At 42.7% G+C, this 19,869-nt stretch overlaps 1 long non-coding RNA gene across 1 annotated transcript in view; it reads right to left on the minus strand.

Moving 5' to 3' along the window:
• The window catches only part of LOC105604300 (uncharacterized), a 63,592-nt gene that overhangs the window by 40,940 nt on the left and 2,783 nt on the right, over positions 1 to 19,869 (minus strand). The window contains exons 3-4 of the long non-coding RNA XR_003586577.3: positions 18,699 to 18,825; positions 15,817 to 15,944 (exon numbers count right to left, since the gene is read on the minus strand). This is a non-coding gene — a long non-coding RNA (uncharacterized LOC105604300). The remainder of the gene's footprint in view (positions 1 to 15,816; positions 15,945 to 18,698; positions 18,826 to 19,869) is intronic.

Genomic DNA, 19,869 nt, shown 5'->3' on the forward strand with positions numbered 1-19,869 from the left:
CAGCCATCTCATCCTCTGTCATCCCCTTCTCCTCCTGCCCCCAATCCCTCCCAGCATCAGGGTCTTTTCCAATGAGTCAACTGTTCACATGAGGTGGCCAAAGTATTGGAGTTTCAGCCTCAGCATCAGTCCTTCCAATGAACACCCAGGACTGATCTCCTTTAGGATGGACTGGTTGGATCTCCTTGCAGTCCAAGGGACTCTCAAGAGTCTTCTACAACACCACAGTTTAAAAGCATCAATTCTTTGGTGCTCAGCTTTCTTCACAGTTCAACTCTCACATCCATACATGACCACTGGAAAAACCACAGCCTTGACCAAATGGACCTTTGTTGGCAAAGTAATGTCTCTGCTTTCCAATATGTTATCTAGGTTGGTCATAACTTTCCTTCCAAGGAGTAAATGTCTTTTAATTTCATGGCTGCAGTCACCATCTGCAGTGATTATGGAGCCCAAAAAAGTAAAGTCTGACACTGTTTCCACTGTTTCCCATCTATTTCCCATGAAGCGGTGGGACCAGATGCCATGATCTTCGTTTTCTGAATGTTGAACTTTAAGGCAACTTTTTCACTCTCCTCTTTCACTTTCATCAAGAGGCTTTTCAGTTCCTCTTCACTTTCTGCCATAAGGGTGGTGTCATCTGCATATTTGAGGTTATTGATATTTCTCCCGGCTATCTTGATTCCAGCTTGTGCTTCTTCCAGCCCAGCATTTCTCATGATGTACTCGCATATAAGTTAAATAAGCACGGTGACAATATACAGCCTTGACGTATTCCTTTTCCTATTGGGAACCAGTCTGTTCCATGTCCAGCTCTAACTGTTGCTTCCTGACCTGCAATATAGGTTTCTCAAGAGGCAGGTCAGGTGGTCTGGGATTCCCATCTCTTTCAGAGTTTTCCACTGAAGTCTTAGTTGTACAAAATATTCATCTGATAACTTCTTACTTTCCAATGTGCTTGATGCTGTGGGGATCTACTAGAAGCACACTTCAGAACAGATGCTGTGTTATGAATAACTCAAAATCAGCACTGGATCGAACTGCCATTTCAACATTAGTGTCGTGTCACTTAAAATGATCAGTGACCAAGTGATACCACAGCAAAACTTGAAAAAGATCTTAAAGTCCATCAGCAGATGGAGGCTTTTATCAAACTGATCTCTCCATACAGTGGGATACTACTCAGAAATAAGAAAGAATAAATTATGGATACATGAAATAAGGCACAGTGTTATAAAGAATCTGCCTGCCAATGAAGGAGACAGAAACGAGGGTTTGATCCCTCGTCAGGAAGATCCCTTGGAGTAGGAAATGACAACCTGCTTCAGTATTCTTGCCTGGAAAATTCCATGGACAGAGGAGCCTGGTGAGCTACAGTCCATGGGCTTGCAAAGAGTTGGACACAACCGAGCGACTGAGCACGTACACGCACGCACAACACGAACCAACCTTAAAAGCATGATGATAACTGAAAGAAGCCAGACACAAAAGACAGCATATGGTGTGATTCCATTTATCTGAAATTTGTAGACGAAAAGCAGATAAGAGATTGCCTGGGCCTGGGGTGCTGGTAGGGGAGCATGGGCTGACTGCAAGTGGGCCCAAGGGGACCTTAGGGACTGTTGGAAGTCTAAAGCTGGATTCTAGTTCTGGTTGCACAACTGTATACATTTATAAAGACTCATTGGATTGTGTACTTACAGGCAAATTATCTATGTAAATTATACCTCATGAAGCTGTTAGAAAAATCACAGGTGTTTTGAAAAGCCTCCCTAGCTGGGCCTAATACAGGAGAAATTTTCCCTTATACTTCTCAGCTGTGGCTTTCTTTATTGGAAAAGGGAGTGGATGTCTCTTAAAGTCAGACTGTTACATAACCTGGCCACTTCCCCCTTTTCAGGGACTATGGACAGAACATCAGCGTCTGTCTATCTGCTTGCTGGTCAGTTCTATGGGACTTCAAGACAGCCCGACACCAACTGGCAAACAGGGCCCAACTGGTCCCATGCCCATTCACTCAACAATGAGAATGCCAGGGAGGAAAGAAGGCCCCTGAAGCCCTCTCTGTACTGTAGAGCTTTACAGCAGACAGGATGTAGGGTCCTTTCTACACTGCCCAAATCAGCAGCAATTGTAAAGAGAGAGGGAAAAAAAAAAAAAACAACAACAAACCCAGACCAATATAATGAAAGTACAGGCTTTTTCTTTCCCAGATATAACTCAAGTCACATTGAAAGTACAAAGCAGTTATAATATTTTCAACCTTATAACCTAAAATCATACAGCTATTCAAAGCTAACGATCAAAGCAGACAGCATTTTGAGGAATCAATTGCCATTTTCCTCCTCTCTTGTTCACAGAATGAAGGAATGTATTTTTTACTCATCTTTCATGTCTTCCTGCTCTTCTTGCAAATGGTACCTGGAACTGTGCTACGTGTATAACAAGTCTCAGATAAATACTTGTTGGTTTGATTGATTCTTTGTCTTCCTCGGTGGCAACGGCTAGATTAGAATTGATGGGATGATTTTCCCCAGGGTGGACTGGAACACCATGTACACTGTGGTCTCAGTAATTTGATTGATGATCATATGTTCTACAGTGATTACTTTCACATCTCAAACCTCCAGAATCTTTCAAATCCAAACCAGAAGTTGTTTTTTCTTTTTTTTTTTTTTAAAGCTTAACATTATTTTAGCTCTCACCAGTACTTGCCAAAACTGCAAACCAAATCCAAGTAGGTGAAAGTTATTATAACTCACAATTATATGAAAATCAATTTCAGCTTTGCTAATGTTTAAAACAGACAAGCGTGGCACTCAAGTTTTGTTTGTTTGTTTAAAACCAGAGTTTCCATGTGGTGGGAAATTCTAACTCAGAAAAGCCAAAATATACATGGCTAGGTCTTTGGCAAAACACACAAAACAGAGACTAAAATGAACACTAAATCACAATTTGATACTGAACTAAGGATGGCATTTTGTGCCATTTTTTAACTTTTCTGAGTATTTCTTATAAAAATATATTCCTAGCTGCCGAATACACACAGATAAAGGGAGATGGCTCCAATCCAGCCCACTCAGCGGCTGAAAGTGACTCTGATTCTGAATCCTCTCCACTGGGATCGTCAGTGATGAAGCACGCAGTAAACAGCCCTGCCTCGCCTGAAGTGCCGACAGCCCGTGGGGGAGAGCTGGCTCTAATAAAGGCTTCAAACCACAGCAGTCACTCTCTGGAGAGGAAGAACATGGACTCGAAAGAGAAGCAAGAGCCACCTACCTGGTTCAGTTACTCCACCCAAATTGCCAAAATTCAGGCTCAAAATCCCTTGTTCTCAAATTAAATATGGCCAAGAGAACCTGCGGTTCATTTCCATTGTTTTCATTCAGTATATACTGAAAGTCTACACTGGGCTCAACCCGTGGTTAACTCAGTGAATTTTGAACATTTTTGCTTTTTGACTGTGCCTGACTCTCAGTGCTTTGAAAGATTTTTGAGGAGTAGGACTGAGCCTTTCTGTCTTTGTAGCCTTGGCCTCTAGCCCAGGGCCTGGCAAAGAGTGTGCATTCAATTAATGCTGGTTGAGTAGATGGATGGGTGATGGGTAGACAGACATGGATGGAAGGGTGGGTAGGTAGGTAGGCGGGTAGGTGCATGGATGCTTTGATGGATGGATGATGGGTTGATGGATGGAAGGATGGATGGATGAACAGATAGACCAATCAGTCAATAAGCTTCCCCACTTTCGAGGTCAAGGTGTCCAGGATTTCAGCTGTTAAATAAATGCATGGTATTATCATTAAGTTCCAGACATTCGTCTGTTTTGATGATAAGAATGGTGAGAATAGACAGAAAAAGAGTTCCGTGATTCACTGATGCCACATGTGGAATCTTTGCCAAATGCACTATTTATCACCTGAAACCTACTCTTCCTCATATCTTATTCCATTTATAGATTCTGACTCTAGCGCCTAAGATTTTATTTTTTGAATTAAAATGTGATAAGTGACCTTTCAGTTCCCAGAGTCTCTTCTCTGTAGGTCAAAAGTTACTGGCTGGAGTCCCGGCATCTCCCTGGAGCTTCTGCAGCCTCCTGCTGACCAAACCTCCTCAGCCGTCAAACCAAATGACATCATGTTCTTTATCATGCATTTTTCTAACAGCGGACTTACATCAACATATGCACCCATTATCTTTGATTTCCCACTATTTACAAGAATTTCAAGCAGTTAAGCAAGTTTTAATTCTACATAGTGAGTACTTCATAGGGGGTTTGATGATAAAGCAAACGAAAAATGAGTTGTTATTTGTTCAATGCACTGTCGATGATGGTATGGTTTTGTGGCATATTATATAATGTGACATTTAATCACTGATGAAAAGATATCTCTTAGAGGTACTGTATTCTGACACAAAAGTTATGAAAATCAATAATAATAAATACTAGTTACTAAGTACTATGCAGGGCTCTCACACCTATTTGCTTAGTCATTTCGCACCAGAGTCCTAGGGAATAAGGGATATTATTCTCATTCTGTTAGTGAAATAACTGAAGTTCAGAAAAAATGAAAGGTACTGCTCAAAGACATGTAGCCCCTGGCAAAGTAAGGCTTACACCTAGGTCAGCCTGTGTTCTTTCTACTCCATCACCTGGCTTAGATACTGTAGTTATAAGAAAAACCACATCTCTTTTGCTTGTTACATAGGACACCATGCTACTGCTCATGTACCAAAACCATGTTCAGAGTTATCGTGGTTTTGAGTTATTAAAAAAAAAGAAAAAACAAGATCAGATGTGTAGATTTCCTTTGACTTCAGTACAGTGTGACCTCAAAAAAAAAAAAAAAAAAACACCTTTAATCTTTCAAGTACCGGTTTCCACAATATACATATTCACATGTACTCTGAAATGACTGGGTAGAATGAGTCTGGTTGATTACCTCCAGAGCAATAAGCCTTGGCCCAAATTACAAGGCTGGAGGGCCAGAGTGAGAGGACATTGCAACCTTTGATAATCCTTGCCTATATGTGAGTGCTCACACTGAAAATCCAGGACATAACGGCAGCACCTCCACTTGGTTTTTGCTTTATAGAATTTTTAACAACAGTGGCAAACTGGAGGTGACTGCCAACTGGCTGAAATCTACAGTTAATCCGAAAGGTCAAAAAAGCCTTTGTTTCACATATGCCATCCCTCCCCGTTCGTTTGTAGGCTATTCAGCAGTGGTGACTCTGCTGGGGACATGCCTGCTCTTGTCCCCAGTGTGTTGTGGTGATGCAGGGCGTGCTGATATGGCTCTGGGGCTCAGTCTAAGGTCAGCCTTTCCCACGTGTCATTTCATGGCCCAATAGGCACCAAGCTTGTGGCTCAACCTCTGTCTCTGGCAGCACTCAAGGCCAAGGCAGACTGCCCACGACTGACAGCAAAAGGACACCTGGCTGCCCAACAGTTCAAGACACCGTAGCCAGCCACCAGGGCCAGCCACCAGCCCCAGGGTTCACGTGCCTCCTGCCCACCTCCACATGCAGACATGCAAACCCTTCCCAAGCACCTCTGGCCCTGCTTCATCACAGTCTCTAACCCCTCAGCCCCACACTTCTTTAGCCATTCAGAAACTTTCATCTTAAGATACGGCAGATAATTTCTTCCCTGATGAACTGCTCCTTCTCTCCCTCACCCTTTAAAGCATGCTCTGAGATAATTTCCTATTTCTCTTTGACAAGACAGTTTACTCCTGGTGAGGATTAAAGGTTATTTTTAACCTGAACTGCACACAAGGAAATGATGCAAGAATTGCTTTGAGATGGCTGAATGGTTCCTCTTTTTGTGGTCTTTGAATTAATATGATTCTGAGCTTTGTTTCTGGCTTTCGTGAATTATTTTGTAATCCTAAGATAAAGTCCACATCTTACAATTTAAAGAGCTGACGAGTAGGGATCCTTTTCTTAAAGGACTGGCATTTTTCTTAGATGTAGACCTCAGAGTTAATACTCAGAATGATTTCAAGTCATCACACACTCTCAGGAAGATCTCTCGACTCCCCCAGAGACGTCTGACATCCTCTTTAATCCCTTTTCCAAAACCTCTCCAATAGAAAGGTAGTTAACTCTGTCACTGGGGCTATTTCCACGTGTGTGTGTGTGTGTGTGTGTGTGTGCGCGCGCGCGCGCTCAGTCATGTCTGACTCTTTGCAACCCCATGCACTGTAGCCTGCCAGGCTCCTCTGTCCATGGAATTTTCCGGGCAAGAATACGGTAGTGGGTTGCCATTTCCTTCTCCTGAGAAGCCCATAGGCATTTCTTAACCCATTTTTAAATTAATTGTGCCTTTCAGGCCATATGTTTATATCAAGGCTTCAGAAACTCAGCACTATTGAAATTTGAGGCCAGAACATTCTTTGTTGTAGGGCTGTTTAAACACAATGGGATGGTTAACAACATCCCTGGCCAACACTCTCCTTGCTGGTAGTACTCCCTCCAAAGTGACGACACCCAAAACTATCTCTAGACATTGCCAAATGTCCTCCAGGGAGGCAAAAATGTCCCCAGTTGAGAAATACTGGCCTTTATGCAGTTTTAAATTACAAGCTCCTTTTGGACCGGAACTAACCTAATTTGTACAGACTTCACAACAGGAAGGTGCTCAGAGAGACTGTTTAGTGATGATCACTATCACTAAAAATGTAACAAGAATTTTTGGCTCACATCTAAAGAAAACGGAACATTTAAACAGATGATCAAGTAAACACTGGATGATTTGTCTTATTCAGCCTTCCGTTCAAATCAATAAGATTAAAACAACAATCAGCTGTCATGTATTAACCACACAGAGGAACTGAAAATCTGTAAGAAAAGGGTCCATCACTTCAAAGTGAAATTGCTCCCACAAGATAAGGTAAGAGGCAGGTAAACTGAAATCCCCCACAACAGTGAATGATCCCAACCCTCAGAGTGAAGAGTGTGAGCCAGGACAAACATCCCTTTGCAATTACTGTTCTGTGAGGCGGGCAATGAAGGCGGCCCCCATTCCCTCAGCGGGATTGATCTGGCCCTTGTAAAGTACTTCGAGTATCTTTCATGGGTGAGAAAGCAAAAGATAGATATGAACTGATATGTCATTATAACTGCTGCTGTTAGTCATCCATTCAAGTGGCATGAAACTGCTGGATTTGTAAAAGAAAAGCTTCTAAATGATCTTTTAAGAGCCCTCTCTCTAGGCAAAAGAACAAAACCTTTATCAGTTAATCTGATGAATTACATGGGCTATTTTTAACTTCTATTCATAAGAGACAAAAAGCATGGAGGTCCTGCTTGTTCTCACATGCATTAGTTAACAATTCAATTAAACAAATATTTACTGAAACCACAGACGAGGCGATCTGATAGTCACCAGTCACTGCAGTGGAAATACTCAATGAGTCAAAAAATAAGGTTCTGCCCTCAGAGCGTTTACGATTTCGATTTCTATAACAACTGGTTGTATATTTGTATAATATCTCTGTACACACTTGACTCTGTACACTTTAAGTTCCAATACTATGAATTCTAGGGAAGGTTTAAAACATCCAGTGATGATTCAAAGGCTCAAGCAACCACAGATGATGACAATCAGGGTTTTGAAATTAGGGTGAGTGCTCCAAAGGCCATTAATGGTGAGATTTTTTTCTTGATTATAAAATTAATGCATTTTTTTAAAAATACAGAAAACAAAGAAAAATCCAAGAAGAAAATGGTCTCGCATAAGCAGCAGAAGGTGTGGGACCTGGCATGAGGAGGGATAGCGGGACCTTTTGGGGAGCCTAATAAATAATGGAGGAAGGTGGGGTGGGGACTTCAGTGCCAGACCTAATTAGGAGGGTAATGGGGAGCCATTGACGGTTGAATGTTCTGGGTGTGGACTCCTCCCATCCTCACCACAGTCTTGTGAGATTGCAGGGGTTCTGCTCAATTTTCAGATGAAGAGCAGGAGGATTTAAGACGTGCAGTTAACTTGCCCAAGGTTATGCAGCTAGTAAGTGGGAGAGGCAGGCTCTCCGAAACTTCACGCCCCTCATACCTAGTGGGAATCAAGTGGGACAAGACAGGTCTGTGCTTTAGAACATTAAGAGTCTACACGGACAGATAGAACAGACTGGTGGTTGCCGAGGGGGAGGGATGGAGTGCGAGATTGGAGTTGGCTGATGTAAGCTGTTATATTAGGATGTATAAACAACAAGTTCCTACTCTACAGCACAAGGAATTATATTCAATATTCTGTGATAAACAATAATGGAAAAGAATATTAAAAAAGAATGTATGTTATGGATAACTGATTCACTCTGCTGTACAGCAGAAATTGATACAACATTGTAAATCAACTATACTTCAATTAAAAGAAAAGAACATCAAGAGTCTAGCCACAGCAGATATACCTTTGACCCAATGGAATGGATCAAAAAATTCTATAGGCTCAGGAAAAGGATCCAACTCACTTGACAGATAAAAGACCAATTTAGAGCCCCGAGAAGCCACACAGAGCAGGTACAGCTTCCTTTACCCTCGGGAGCACAGCATGGCACAACACTGCCGAGGTACCACCTGAATGCAGTCTGGATCCCTTCCGGTGCTTTGAGCATTTCCCTTTGCACTTTGCATTAGCAATCTGTGTCACTGACCCATTCCAACAGATATTCTGGACCATCTGGCCAAGAGCCAGCCTGTTTAGCGGGTGTGAGGGGATGGAACCCCCAGCACAGATTCCTAAGACTAGAAGATCCATTCCCAGGCTCCCCAAGCTCCTGGTAGACCCAGGCCTCATGCCAAGAAAGGACAAGATTTCAAAGGAAGATTCATGAGCGTGAATAGGATTATGAGTGTCAGAAGCTACAGAAAGGGCACGGTGCACAAAGGGACCAGTTCTAACATCCAGGGAGTTTCCGAGAACCTCTGAGCAAGCACTTTTGAATGTTAGAGGTGCAAAACTGGACTGCTCAGAACTACAGAGGGAAGGAACAATAGCAAAATAAATACATTAGATATGGTCTATTTCTTGGAGAAGTATATTGACAAGGAGGAGGAGAGAGATGAGAAGTGGTGGTTGGATGGGGAGAATTTAAGTCCAGAGGCGATAGGAACTTTTCTTTCTCAACAGCATTCAAACATGTTTTCTGTGACTTGAATGTGCCAGGCACTGTCCTAGGCCCCAGAGATACAGCCACGAACCAGCAAAATTCCTACCTTCAGCAGCTTATGCTCGGGGGAGGGAATAGCAAAGGGGACGGATGGAAAGACACACCAAGTATAAAAATAAACACATAAATATAAATAAGGTACTTTTAGACGGTGATGTGACAATGTCAATAATATAGCAGTGATGTAAGAGTTTGGTATAATGAGATGGAGGCTTAGGGGAAGGGTGGTTGGACAGGGCTTCCAAAAAGGGGTGACATTTGAGTAGAAAGCCTCAGTAGTGAGAAGGAACTGGCTGTGCGGGTCAGTCAACAGGGAGTTCAGAGGCCCTGTGGCAGGTACCAGTTCAAGGGACAAAAGGACCAGTGTGGTAAAACACCGGAAGCAGAGGAGGCGGTGGAGGAGGGGCAGCGACAGATTGCCGACCACTTCAGGCCACAGAAGTGAGTTTGGGTTTAATTCTGATTGCAAGGTGAAACCACTGGGAGGGTTGAAGCAGGAAAGCTAAGTAATCACGTATGTATTTTTGAAAGCTGACCTTGCCTACAGAGTGGAAAATGAATTCTAGGGGCAGTAGCAGAAATTGCTGGCGTCTGTGCAGGAGCCTGGATAGGAGATACTGCCACCGAGGAAACAAGAGTGGGGAAGGTGAGAATCTTGTGGGTGCAGGGTTGATAACACTCACGGATGAACTGCCTGTGGGGAGAGCTGGGCAGAAAAGAACTGAGGATGAGTTCCAGCACCTTGGCTGAATGTTGGTGTTCTTTCCTGGGACGGGGAGACAGGAGCAGGAGCTTGGGGAGAGCTGAGAATATTGGACAAGTCAACTTTGAGATGCCAGTCTGCCGGGGGAGATCTGAAGGAGATGGCTAGGAGAAGCTAGGCCAGCAATACAAATTTTGGAGTTATCAGAACACAGATTTTTAAAAAAGAAGTCAGATTAGTTAAAAATAGAGTTACCACATGACCAAGCAATTCCATTCTGGGTATAGACCCCCAAAAATTGAGAACAGATGTTCAAAAAAAACCTTGTACACAAATATTCATAGCAGCACTATTTAAAATAGCCAAATGGTAGAAGCAATACCCATGTCCATCAACAGATGAACAGATAAACGAAATGTTGGATAACCATTCTGTGGAATATTATTCAGCCATGAAAAAGAATGAAGTGCTGATACGTGCTACATGGATGACCCTTGAAAACATTATCCTAAGTGAATGATTCTGTTCATTTGGAACATCCAGAAAAAACAGATCCACAGGCTTCCCAGGTGACTCAGCGGTAAAGAATCTGCCTTCAGTGCAGGAGACATAAACTCAATCCCTAGGTTGGGAAGATCCCCCGGAGGAGGAAATGGCAACCCACTGCCTGGAGAATCCCATGGACAGAGAAGCCTGGTGGCCTACAGTCCATGGGGTCGAGAAGAGTCAGACACGACTGAGCACGCACGCATAACAGCAGCACGCAGAGACCTAAGGCAGATTCATGGTTGCCAGGGGCTGGAGGGAGGGCGAAGTGGGGAGAGCCTGCCTAATGGGGATGGCATTATTTTGGGGGAGGGTGATGGGAATGTTCTGGAACGAGGTAGAAGGGATGGTTGCACAACTTGAATGTACCAAACACCACTCAATTGCACGCTTGAAAGGATAAAATGTATGTTAATGGTATTTTGTCACACTCAAAAAAAATAAGCAAAGGGATTGGAGGAGACAATCTAAGGAGAGGGTGTTGATGGAAAAAAGGACCCCAGACTGAACCCTGGAGCACGCCGATACTTAGAGGCCAAGCAGAAGTCGGTTGGCCAAACACAGAGGTTCAAAAGGAGCCAACTGTGATACTGGAGGAAAACTACGGGAGTTGCCGTTTAGAACCCAAAAGAGAAAGTGCTTCCAGAAAGTACAGTGGCCATCTGTATCAAGAAATGTGGTTTGGATAGAGGTTGCCAGATCCGCCTACACCCGAGTGGAGCCAGTGTGCACCGTGCTCAGCACTGATGTGCTCTTTTCCGTCTTGCCAGCGCCATGCGTTGTCAGGACGTTTGCCAATCTGGAAGGTGAGAACTGGATCTCGGGGTAGTTTTCACTTGCGATTCCCTCACTGACAGTGAAGTTGAGCATTTTGCCAAATGTTCGAGGGCCATTTGACTTTCTTTCTGGAGAGCTATCTGTTTGTGGTCTTTGCCCATTTTTCTGTGGAGCTGTGAGTCTTTTATTTCTGATTTCTAGGAGCTGTGTAAATATCACAGAGTTTGATCCTTTTTAGCATCCCCTTTTCCTGAAACTCTCTTCTCTTTGTGTCCACAACAGGGCTGTCTCCTGGGTCTTCTCTCACCTTCTAGGATCTCATCTCAACATTTGGTTTCTTTCTTCCCCCTCTGTGTGTGGGTTACTCGTCCCCTTGGTACCTTTTACATGGTAGTCCTCCTCATCTTCACAGCCTCACTCCTCTGTGTATTTTTCTAAAGCAGCTCTTCCCTGCCTCCTCTCTCTCCATCAGGATTCTAATTACAACTATGTGCTAAAAATGCCCAAATGTATTCTTCTTGTTCAGTTGCTCAGTCGTGTCCTCCTCTTTGCAACCCCATGGACTGCAGCACTCCAGGCTTCCCTGTCCTTCACTATCTCCCAGAGTTTGCTCAAACTCATGTCCAAGGAGTTGATGATACCATCCAACCTTCTCATCCTCTGTTTTCCCCTTCTCCTCCTGCCCTCAATCTTTCCCAGCATTAGGGTTTTTTTCAGTGAATCAACTCTTCTCATCAGGAGGCCAAAATATTGGAGCTTCAGCTTCAGCATTAGTCCTTCCAAAGAACATTCAGGGTTGATTTTTAGGACTGATTGGTTTGATCTCCTTGCTGTCTAAGGGACTCTCAAGAGTCTTCTCCAGCACCACAGCCTGAAAGCATCAGTTCTTCAGTGCTCAGCCTTCCTTATGGTCCAACTCCCACATTCGTACATGACTACTGGAAAAACCATAGCTTTGACCATATGGAAGCCTTCCCTGGTGGCTCAGAGGTTAAAGCGTCTGCCTACAATGTGGGAGACCTGGGTTCGAATCCTGGTTTGGGAAGATCACTTGGAGAACGAAATGGCAACCTATTCCAGTATTCTTGCCTGGAGAATTCCATAGACGGAAGAGCCTTGTGGGCTACAGTCCATAGGATCGCAAAGAGTCAGACCCGACTGACCAACTTCACTTCCTGACCATATGGACCTTTGTCAGCAAAATGATGTCTTTGCTTTTTAAATACACTGTCAAATGTATAGGGAATCAGATATTAAAATAGTATTTTTCTGATGCTCCCATCAGGGTTGAGACCCCAAAGCTGAGGGTAAGGATTGTGAGGCAGCCATGCCTTCTAAATAGAGGGGTTAGGCCATCCATGCAGACCCTGGTAGGGTGACCCAAAACACTGCACAGGGGCCCTGCCTCATCGTGAGGATCTTTACTGGAGGCTTGGGTGTGGCTCCTGGGTTTTCTGCAGAGTTCAGGGGCTGCTGTGGCTCTCGCCCACCCTCCTCAAACCAAGCAGGGGGCTTTAAGAGAGTCTTTTGGAGAGTGTGGCCTATGCCTTATGGAACTGGGGAGACAGAGAATTTGCACCTGACTCACAGTTGAAAAACTCTAATAGTGAGAGGCTGGGTTCTGGCCTGGGCCCCAAGTGAGGAAAGAGAAGGGACCAAGACCAACTGTTACCAATGCTGTTTCAGGTGGTGTGACCCCTAGTTAGTGGCTATTTTCTCTCTACTGGTCACAGAAAGTTAGAAAAAATCTTGAAGGCTTGATAAGGGTGTGATTGTTGATTTGTGTGGGAAGTTAGGAGGCAGCCAATGCAACAGCAGAAGAGAAAGAATGCCAAATAGACAGAATTCAGTAAGTCACAGAGGACCAGCCCGAAGGTTCACGGAAAACATCCTTACAAATGAAGTTTTTACAAAAGACAAGCACAGAAGAAAAAAAAAAAAAAAAAACTCTTACGACATCGTTTAGCATTCACTTAAGACTTTTTGATATCAATCGAATTTGGACCTTAGTTTCAAAATAATAAGCTGTTTCAAAACAAGAGGAAAATAAAATGAGTTCTTATTTTGGAGCTGTAAAGAGGGCTCCCTTTGGAGCCACACAGACTTGGGTTGGAAGTCCTGCTTTGCTGTTTCATAGCTGTGAAGCTTTGGGCAAATCACTCAACTTCTCCAAGCCTCCATTCACTCCATCAGAGGGAAAATAATACCTGACAAGACCATTACAAGAAGTAAATGGGATATTATAAGTGATACCCTTTGCAAAGTGTCTGGTGTTTAGTCATTGGTTTTGAGAAAGAATGTGACATCACCACTAACAATCAGGGAAACGCAAATCGAAACCACAGTAAAATACCACCTCACACCTGCTAGATGGCTGTTAGAAAAAAGACAAGAGATAACAAGTGTTAGCAGGGATGTGGAGACAAGGGAACCCTTGTGCACCATTGGTGGAAATGTAAAATGGCACAGTCACTATGGAAAACAGTTTGATGTCACCTCAGAAAGTTTAAAATTGAACTACCATATGATCCAGCAATCCCAACTCCTAGGTATACATCCGAAGGAACTAGTTAGTATCTTGAAGAGATACCTACCTACCTATGTTCTTTGCAGCATTAGTCACGTTAGCCAGGATATGGAAATAACCTAAATGTCCAAATGAATGAATAAAATTATAAATTTAGACACAGGTGTATTCTATATGTCTATATAGAATGTATATATCGGAGAAGGCAATGGCACCCCACTGCAATACTCTTGCCTGGAAAACCCCATGGACAGAGGAGCCTGGTGGGCTGCACGCCATGCGGTCACACAGAGTCAGACAGGACTGAGCAATTTCACTTTCATGCATTGGAGAAGGAAATGGCAACCCACTCCAGTGTTCTTGCCTGGAGAGTCCCAGGGACGGGGGAGCCTGGTGGGCTGCCGTCTATGGGGTCGCACAGAGTCAGACACGACTGAAGCGACTTAGCAGCAGAAGAATGTATATATACATACACAGGGGCTTCCCAGGTGGCTCAGTGGTGAAGAATCCACCCACCAATGCAGGAGACTCAGGAGATGTAGGTTCAGTCCCTGGGTCTCGAAGATCCTTTGGAAAAGGAAATGACAACCCACTCCAGTATTCTTGTCTGGGAAATCCCATGGACAGAGGAGCCTTGGCAGGCTATAGTCCATGGGGGTCAGAAAGAGTAGGACACGGCTGAGTAACTGAGCGGGCATGCATATATATACACACAGTAGAACATTACTCAGTCAAAAAAAAAAAAAGGAAATCTTGCTTCTTATAACAACATGAATAAACCTGGAGGCCATTACGAGTGAAATAAGCCAGACAGAGAAAGACAAATACTGTATGGTGTCATTTACATGTTGAATCAAAATAAACAAACAATCAAAACCAACTTCACAGAAACAAAGAATGGAGAAATGGTGGTTGCCAGGGGGCTGGAGGGAGGCAGAGACAGGGAGATACACATGCTGCTAAGTCGTGTCCGACTCTGTGCGACCCCACAGACGGCAGCCCACCAGGCTCCTCCATCCCTGGGATTCTCCAGGCAAGAACACTGGAGTGGGTTGCCGTTGCCTTCTCCATGATACACATGAGAAGGTACAAATCTTCGGTTATGAGAACAAGTTCAAAGGATCTAACGTGCAACATGGTGGTTATAGTTAATGATTTGGTATCACAGACTTGAAAGTTGCCGAGAGCACTCTAGCATCCTTACCGCTCCCCCGACACATACATACAGAGTTATCCATGCTAACAATATGAGGTGATGCTGTGCTAGTTATCTGATCTTGGTGATCATTCTACAGCACATACGTATATCAAATCATCACACTGTACACTTTAAATATGCACAATTAGATTTGTCAATTATTCCTAAGTTTAAAAAAGAAAGAAACTCTCCAAAGATAAACTTCTTGAGGAATGAGTCCAAATCTTTCATACAGACTTACTACCCTACATTTCATACCAAGTGAATTTTTACAGCTGGATATTACTATTAATACTATGACAACAATGCTTCAATTAAAATTTTCAAGAATCTTCGTCAGTCAGAAGTGTTGGCACAGGTTTTACATGACCACAGAAAATATTTTCAATAAAAATAAAAAGATACAAAAAAAAAGGACAGACTAAAGAGAATGTGATATAAATCTGTTTCTCTTGCAACGCACTGGAAACAATGCATATATTCTATGATTCTATATCAATTCTTTAATTTTCATCATTCAGTTTGGTCCTTTCTGATGGATGCTACCTACTTTCAGGGAAGCATTATGAAATTTCCAAAGAAAATTCCCTGTAATATGTTCTGAAGGAAACTGAGAGGAAAATAAACCAAACTGAAGTATGGAAACACAGCTTGGGAGTTCAGAAAAACTATTTGCTCATCATAAATCAGGTTAAAAATACAGTTGCACAAACAGATGACTAAATAATACTGAGATCCACAGAACTGAGCTTTTCTTTAAGTACCATCTTATATAAGCTTGTTCTACTGAACTAATCTCACCATTAAACAAATATAGATGTGACATTTAAAAAGATACAGTTTCAAAAGAAAAAAAAGATACAGTCTCATATACATCCAAATCCATGCTGTTTACCTTTTACTGTAGCACACACAGAGCAGATGCACTGTAAGGAGGAGTTGGCATCACTGCATGGAGAACGCAGTGCTATGTTAGAAGGATTCTCAGAATTTCCTACTTGGGCATCCAGTTCTCATTCAGCTCTGGTGGCAGAGGTATTTAGGACAGCTGTGAGTCATTCTTAATACCAAATGGCAAGTAAGTTATCAGATTGAGTTTTTAGATCTTAATTAGGCAGGGATTGTTTTTTGGGCATGAAGGTCAGGTTGATTTGGTCCGTGGGCATGTATAGATTATTGCGTATATATTATTAGCTTGATCATCAGTATCAATAAAGGCCAATTAGATATACAACTTAGGGACACATACAATCAGGCTCTTTGTGAACTTCAGATTCCATAATAAATCTAAATCGACATACTGAAGGCAGTTATTTCTTAGGCCAAACCCCTGCTAGCCAGTATTGTAAGATCTGAATCACTCTCTCAATCACAATCTTTACTTCAAGGTCATAAAAATCCTGTTTTTCAATGGATTCCATACGAGTAAGTACCTGGTTTATCTCACCTCAAAGGCTAGCTTTGTTCTTCAGTTATAAAGCTTTGTTATATCTCACCTACTCAGTTATTTGCTGTCTGTTATTTTAATTTTAGCTCAGGAAAAAAATAACAGGCGTGTTGCAGCTATGGACAACTCTGAATGTGTCCACACAGTGTCAAAACAACCTGCTGAAAGTGGTTTATACAACCACCAAGTGGATTGGCTGGTTCTTCTCCTTGAATCTGAATTGCTAAAGTGAGTTTGAATTATTCTACTCCGTTTGCAAGAGAACAGTAGTTTCTCGGTTTGTGCCTGCACGCATGCTCAGTTGTATCTGACTCTGCCAACCCATGGACTGCACTCACTAGGCTCCTGTGTCCATGGAATTTTCCAGGCAAGGATACTGGAGTGGGTTCCCATTTCCTCCTCCAGGGTGTCTTCCTGACCTAGGAACTGAGCCCACGTCTCTTGTATCTCTTGTATTGGCAGGTTGATTGGCACCATTTACCATTCATTGGTGCCTAATGAAAAGTATAGAGGAGCAGTATATCAGCTCCTTCCTACCTTAAAGTGAAAGTGAAGTCGCTCAGTCCTGTCCGACTCTTTGTGACCCCGTGGACTGTAGCCCACCAGGCTCCTCCGTCCATGGGATTCTCCAGGCAAGAATCCTGGAGTGGGTTGCCATTTCCTTCTCCAGGGGATCTTTCCAACCCAGGGATCGAACCCAGGTCTCCCGCATTGCAGGCAGATGCTTTAACCTCTGAGCCACCAGGGAAACGTGTACCTAAAAGGGATAGGGCATACACCCGCCCCCCCCCCACCCCCATCTAAGAACCAGGCTACTCAGCAAACTTGAGGACTTGATCTGAGCACCATCAGCCTGTGGCATTCACGACTTTGTGACAGCCTGCAACTCCACAACAAACTTGACAGTTCTCATCAGGGTCCGGGCGCTATTTATTTGCAGAGCCGTTTTTAATATGAGCTTTGAGAAGACATTATACTTGCCCTCTGTTCTAGTAGACATAACAAATAAAGCATGTATGAGATACAGGCAATAGAAACAATCAAGGCAGAATGAGGTCATGAAGGTGGTTCTTAATCTAATATGAAAATGAGAAAGTTGGACACAGAGACAGACATAGAGGGGAAAACAGCCATCTCCAAGCCAAGGAGAGAAGCCTGGAGCAAGTCATTTGCTCACAGCCCTCAGAAGAAGCCAACCTGGCCAACATCTCGATTTTGAACTTTTAGCAAACTACTGTATACCTCATTGATCTACTACCATGGGAGGATAAATATAGCCTATATCTATTCTCTTTCTAGACAACCAAAGTGCTCTAGAAAGTAAGTTCCCCAATTTTCATACCACTATTATTCAATAAAAATGTTTCTAAAACACATCTTCCATATTTTTAAACTGAGGATGATTTAATGTAATGTACAACTGTCTTTACCCATTTGAGCCAGTGATAAAGAATCTGCCTGCTAATGCAGGAGATTCAAGAGACGCAAGTTCGATCCCTGGGTCAAGAAGGAGGGCACAGTGGCCCTCTCCAGTATTCTTGCCTGGAGAATTCCTTGGACAGAGGTCTATAAGGTCACAAAGAGTTGGACAGGACTGAAGCGACTTGGCATGCACGCACACAACTTTCTCAGTGAGCCAGGTCTCTCAGTGACTTCAAGCTGCAGAGCACGGAACACTACTGGTCTCTGCAGTAGACGGCATCACCTGTTTCCGTTTTCTCCTCTACTGTAAAGTTCCCAGAAGCCCCTTTGCTCCCTTCACCATCCTTGTGCCTTCACTTTAATTTGCTTCTCCTGATCTGTTATGAAAAATCAGAGACCAAACAAGATATTGAATCTGTTTTGGGAATAAAATTAATAGTTCTGAGTTGGAGTCTGAAAGACTCTCTGAGGGTTTAAGCCACATGGTCTTGGGAAAACCTTTTGTTGCCTGCTTCTTTCTTTACTCTCTGTTCTTAGGGTGTGGGCTGGTTAGACCCCTTGTCCTCAGGACAACCGAAATGTCTTCCATTGACACAAAACAAGTCGCAAGAGAACCTTCTGGTCTCCTTGAGATCTTGTGAATTTATACCATAAAAAGAAGCAGCTTGAATCAATTAGAGCTTGGGAAATAAGCCTCTCTATTAAGAGTCCAAGTGGGGCTTTGTTCGGTCATTGCTGTTGTTTCATATATTTGGAAGATGGTTTATATTGCAGGATGGAAATCTCTACAATGACCTTTCCATAATGTAAAATTAGTTTGAGAAATTCTAATTCCCCAAACAGAATGATAATCAAGTTAAACAACCACAGAGGAATAAGCTTGCCTTTGAAAGCAAAAGAGTACTTACCAAATTAGATTCTTTACTGCATCCTCTCACTTAAAAGGAAAATGCAGTTATTCAATTTCCATGGACTAGATGCCGTCTCTTTTGTCACCCTTGGTTTTGGGCAGAATGAGGATTTTTCTGCCACGATCTTTCTCATTGGTGGCAGTGGGGGCAGGAGGGAGCGGGAGAATGGAAAAAAAAGAAAAAGTAACATTTATTAAGTACTTAACAATGAGCCAAGCACTATACCAAAGGCTTTGTGTGTCTTATCAAACCCTCCAAACACCTTAGAGGTAGGTACAATTATTATTATTCCCACTTAACAGATGACGAAATAGAGGCCTAAGATGTTCAGATAATTTATCCAGCTACTAACCGGCAAAAACCTGAATTTTAACTCAGGCAGTGTGATTCCACAGGCTGCATGCTTAATCATGACGGTATACAGAGAGAGGTAAACGTCACAACTAATTTCAAAAATTAGTCTCATCTTGCTAAAATGCCACAATTTGAAATTATGTAATAAAAAGGCTGCAAAACAAAAATGTATAAGCCAGGGATAGTTTCAAAATCTCCATCAAGACTGGTTATGCTATAACACACACACTATAACTGGTTATGCTACTAAAATGCCACAATTTGAAATTATGTAATAAAAAGCCTGCAAAACAAAAATGCATAAGCCAGGGATAGTTTCAAAATCTCCCATCAAGACTGGTTATGCTATAACACACTGATTATTTTCTGTGAGGTGAAATGCGGATTTTTAGCTTGCTTAATAAATTACTAGTCTAAGTCAACTCCAGGTAAGAACTTATGAAAACTATACATACCAGTATGCATGTGCGGGAATTTTTTAAACCAAGATTATTATCCTCAGGAGAGATCTATGAAAATGTACATAATCTCCATTAATTAGTAATGGGGGAGATGTCAAAATGCCTACAGTGTTGACTGGCAGCAGAAGGAGGAAAGGTAAGGAGTGGGATGGAAACAGTGACAAGTTGGAGTAAAATCATCACTTTAGATATTTCCAGAATAAGAAAAAAATAAATTTTCAGGACTAAAATGTCAATACCATTTTGGTGCATTTTCCAGGCTTTTCCGAGAGCCTAAATATTCAACATGCCCATGACATAGCTACCTGGTTTGGAAAAGGTATTAGTGCGAGGAAATGACCCAACAAGGAGAG

This window comes from Ovis aries, chromosome 22, assembly GCF_016772045.2.
Source record: "Ovis aries strain OAR_USU_Benz2616 breed Rambouillet chromosome 22, ARS-UI_Ramb_v3.0, whole genome shotgun sequence".
NCBI classification, from domain to species: Eukaryota; Metazoa; Chordata; class Mammalia; order Artiodactyla; family Bovidae; genus Ovis; species Ovis aries.